Source organism: Charadrius vociferus, unplaced genomic scaffold, assembly GCF_000708025.1.
Source record: "Charadrius vociferus isolate BGI_N301 unplaced genomic scaffold, ASM70802v2 scaffold917, whole genome shotgun sequence".
Lineage (NCBI taxonomy): Eukaryota > Metazoa > Chordata > Aves > Charadriiformes > Charadriidae > Charadrius > Charadrius vociferus.
In genome coordinates, this window is record NW_009649175.1 from 917981 (window position 1) to 923102 (window position 5122).

Consider the following 5122-nt stretch of genomic DNA (forward strand, 5'->3'; position numbering starts at 1 on the left):
GCGCGTTCCCGGCCCCTCCTGTGGGTGCGTATCCCTCGGGGCGTGGCTGCGTGAGGGGCTTGAGCCGTTTGTCTGGCTGTTCACTGCGCCGAGAGACCCATATATGCTTACCCTGGGGCGGCCTTCTCCTGCCTAGTGCTGTTCCTGGTCCGAAGCTGTAGGGGAAGAGGTAACGTTGGCCTGGAAGTCGGGGGAGGGCAGGGTGCCCCTCTGAGGGACAGTATTTGCCCCAGTTTTCCTGTGCTGATAAGGTTCTGCACCAAAGCTTCCACCCAGAGTTGGTGCTGTCACAGTACAGAGGCAGTTTTACTGGCAGAGGCTCTCAGGAGGGTGTTGGTGAGCTGCTGTGGCAGGGGTTGCTGGTGTTTGCTGACAAGGCAGGAGGAAAGCCCTGGTTCATCACCAGAATATAGCTCTCTTGCCTCCACCAGCCGGAGGAGAGCATACAGCCTGCCCTGTCATCTTTGATCAGGTACAGAATGGAGATCTTGGATGAGTTTGATAATGATACCCCCTCAGTGTATCATTTTGCAAGCTGATTTCCTTAGAGGACTTTGAGGAGCAGTCTTTGTCCTACACTCGGCAATGCCTGCAGGAGCGGTACTCAAACATGGAGCAGAACCCAAGGGTCTGCAAGAGGTCTCTGAGAAAGCAGAAACAGATGGAGAAGGAAGAAGTTGGCTTGATATCTTATTTGAAGGTATTTGCAATGCCTTCCTAGTGAGGGTCACTGGATCTTTGAGGGTATTAGGATGGTAATGAAATAGGATGGTTCATTAGAGGGTGTGTGTGTGTGTCTCAGCCAAATGCTCCATCTTAAGGCAGATTGTGTCGTAGTTTTGTACCAATGTTTGTTGATTATTTTTCCTTGGGTGTTTGTGTACCTGAATTTTCTGGAAACATTGAGCTCTTGGGGTCCTCTGCAGAAATCCTGAGGATGCTGGATGCACACCCGTCATATGGCTAAGATGAATCATTCCTAGGGCTGGAAGTGCAAAATGAGGTATCCTGTCCTCACACACTAGCTTTGATTCTGAAATTATTGTTTGTAGAGCAGTAAAGGTCCTAAGTAAATGTAAACATTACTGAAATCCCTTTGTAGTGGTAAGTGATAAATCCCAATGTAGAGAAAAAAGTAAAATGCCATCACTATCTAGAAGAAACACTGTAGGTTTGAGCTGTATCATCACAAGCAGGGGAGAGAGCTCGGGTGCAGTTGGAAGCATTTCAGAAAATGTTGGTATAAATTTTCCCTGTGGTAGGAACTTTCTAGATTTGAGGAGAGTAGTATATGTGCTCCTGGCATCCAGGATTTAGGGCATGCTAGCATTCCCTAGATAAAATCAATGGATAGATGAAGGCACCAATTTGTTCTATATCTGTCTTACCCCACACAGATTTTTACAAATCTGCACTTATATTTGGTCCCTTGATCCTGCTTCTCATTTACATACCGCTTTGGTGGTGCGAAAGACCTAACAGTAAATTTAAACAGCCCCCTGAGCCAGCCCATACATGGGGAATCTTCCCACACAACGTACAGTGGCAGGCCCTAGGCAATGGCAGCGGCAGGGGGGGTTGAAGGGGTTGTGCTGTTGCAAAGCTGCTCTTCAAGGCTTTGAGGAACGTTGTGGGAAGAGTCTAAGAGCAGGCTAGTGATTTCTTGAACTGACTTACTGCCAGCTTATGGGGACTACAACGAGTATGTGAAGATCTTCTGCCATGCTGGTCTGTATTTCTGTTCCAAGGCCAAAAACAGGGTACCTCAAATACAAGGAATCCCTGTGCTCAGTGAGCGCGGGAGCTCTGAAGTCCAACACAACGCTGCAGCCATTGCAGCGGGCATGTGAGTTGCTGGAGGGATAGTGGCTTTGTGGGCTTATGTTGCAGAAGTGAAGTATCAGTGTCTTATCTTCCTTTTCTCTACTGTCGAGGCCAAGATTTTTCAGGCTCTGCAGGGGGAGCTGAATTACTCTAACTATGTGGGCATTGCAGAGATGAAAGAGAAAGTACTCCAGCTGAGACAAGGCATGCAGAGAGCAAACAACTATGCTCATGGTAACGATCGTGTTTCACCCTCCATTTGGGCCTGGAAACCAATACTAGACAGTTGTACTGTTGCTCTTCCTCTCAGGCTCAGCTTTTCTTCTTCTCTGCCACTGCCTAGTTAGTGATGCAGAAGAGAAAAGGCGCAGAATATGGTAAATTGGTATCTCCTTAGTGGAAAGGGAGAGTACAGGGAGCTGCACACAGAATTGCAGATATTATCTGTACCTGGAACAGTGATTTTAAACCCCAGCTGGCTTGGCTCTGCTTTTCACCTTCCTAAAGCAGTTTTGTTCCTGATCATTCAGCAAAGATCTCGGGGAGAATAGTGATACTGTTTATCTACCATCTGTTTCATGCTTTTTCTCAGTAGACCTCAGAATACCTTACAAAGAGGCATGGGCCACAGTATTATGTCTATTACATTATGGAAAACAGATGCAGAGAGGCAAAGTGGCTTTCTGAGCGTCACACTGTGACTTCTGGATTGATCAAAGGACTGAGAATTCACTCTGGTCTCATCCTTCCAAGCCTAGTGCCCAGTCCCCTGGGCAACACTATCAAAGTTTTCCTCTTTGCTTTGAATCCACTGTGTGCCTGTTCGCTATCCTGTTGCCTCCGGGGCTGGCCCCAGAAAATAACAGACATATAGAATATGCATCTTTTGGAGCAGAAGCATCTGTTAGAATAGACAGGGGAACATTTCTGAGTAATTAATATCCAGCATTTTGAAAGCACCTTTTACTGCCAAAGTGTTCCACAAACAACATATAGAAAACAACGAAAACAACACATCCAGCGAAGGGTATTGCAAACCTGTCCCATTTAATCAAAAATATTACTTTGACTTTCTTTTCAGAGTGAGAACTTGCTGCTGTTGAAGTCAGTTAGATTAGGAGATTAGATTAGGAGAGGATCTGAGGTCCCTATTTGATATTTGCTGCTCTGGCTCTAAGCTAACGCCTGATTTTTTTTGTTTCTTGGCCATATAGTGGGTATGTATGGCCTGCACAGAAGTTAGGCAATTATTCCTATTCCCCACTGACAGTTCCTGCAGTTTGGTGTCACTGGGGGCCAGGCCCTTATGGAGCAGTAAATAGATCCTGTGTGGTTCATATGCTGGCTGTTGCAGATCTGCTTTTCCCTGCTCTCTCCTCTCTGCTGATTGTTGAAGGTCTCTCCCCACTCCCTCGGCTGGCCCAGCTCCTGTGCTGTGCGTCCTTGGCCTGCAGCTCCTTGGACACCACCTCCGTGCCCCAGTGTGAGGAACCACACTACTTACACTGTGTGCACAACACCAAAAGTCTCCGGTAGTCCTCGAAGCTGTAGTTTGGGAATTGCCAAGCCTGCTAGACACGGGGAAGTCTGTGATATGCCGAAATCCTGCAAAGCCAGTCACTCTGCTCTGCTGGTATCAGCTGAAATAACCAGCTATCGAAGAGAGCGCTCCACAGACTCTGCCGTGCACTGGGTCTGCGTGGCTGGGCCTACTGGTGGGATGCTAAGGTTCTTGCTGTTGGTATAGGAATGGGGACCCATACATGTGTCTTCAGGTCACCCTCTCTTATCCTGTTTTATCGTGGAGAGTGGTCCTTGGAAAGACAGAGACAGTATGGAGATCTGAACAAGGCTCAATACTTTTTCATGGTAATTTTGAGAGGCTGTTTATTGAGGATTGGAAGACAAAAACTTTATCCAGCTTGTCTCTGACATTTTCAGTGACTTTGTGGACTGTGGTTAGTCTGCTCATATCTACTACAACATGCCTGGCAGAACTTGCTCCCAGAGCCAGACACTTTTGCTGCCTGGAGAGAAAAGAGCAGGTTCAATACCACTGTATACAAATATGGTGTTTCTGCTGGGGCTGTTTGTACAGCAGTTATTTGCAGTACAGAGGACAGCATGCAATTTATCCTAGCTTAATAGATGGGAGAAGTGTTTTTAAGATAATGTGAAGAGAACCGAATGTAGGTGGAGAGTGTTCCAAGTGAGGGAGCAGAGGCGGTGGCTTGCGATAGTGTGTACAAGGATGGGTCTTGAACCTGACTTCTAGACGTGAAGGCTTGCTGAGCAAATGCTTAGATGCTCAGCTGTCTGTGCCCCATCGAGCTGAACTGCACGCTTCTGTTTAGAAAGAACCTAAATGTTCGGTTCATTTAATTGCTCGGTCGCGCTTCTTTACCTCCTTGAACTGCTGTGTCTCTTGGCAGGGAGGATGAGGTGAACTTGTAGGCTATTTGTTCCCTGTGCTTTAGCCTCTGATTAACATCTGCTTCCCTTGCACCATGTCTGCATGGGAAAGGTGGGTAAAAGACTGTTAAAAGGGACTTCTGCTCCCTTCCCGATACAGCAAGCAGCAGTGTTGCTGCAGCAACCAGTAGGGCAACTGCTGCTGACTCCAGTTCTTCTGCAACCCAATAGTATGTGCCATAAAAGGAGGGGATGGCCCTCATTCTCCATTACAGGTAGCTATACCTCCTTCCCTATAAACTGGTGGAGATGATTCATCTGCTAAACGCTGCATGCAAGCACTGTCTTGTATGTCTAACTGCGAAGTAGTGGTATTGTGGGTTTGGTAACAGCTTAAGAGTATTTAGTAGACTACTTTAGCAGACAGTTAAGTGTAATAGCACAAGCTGGAGAGGGAAAGGCCCTGTAGTGTTACTGGCTTCTGGTCTCTGGAGGGTGCCGGTGAGACGAATGGTTCAGCCCAGACCTCTCTGAAACGCCCTTTCTGCCTTGCTTGCTGCTCCCAAATGTTGCTCGCTATGAGAACTGCCAGTGTGAATCGCAGAGCGAGCTCAGGGAAAGCACCAGAAAGGTGGCTGGCCTTCTGTGGTCTTTTTTAGAAGATAGTACCGCAGATTAACTGTTTTGCTGCTGGATACAGTGTTGTATGTCCCTCTCTTTTAGCGCCACCTGAGCAGAAACCACTTGCTGCAACTGCAAGTTTCTGTAGGAGAAACATACTCACTTGCTTTGCAAGTCTTCTTGATTTATCTTCCATTACGCAGGGCATCACTGAAACTTTATTTCCTGGATTTTTGGGGTGGTTTTCATGAGCCGTGAGCTCCAT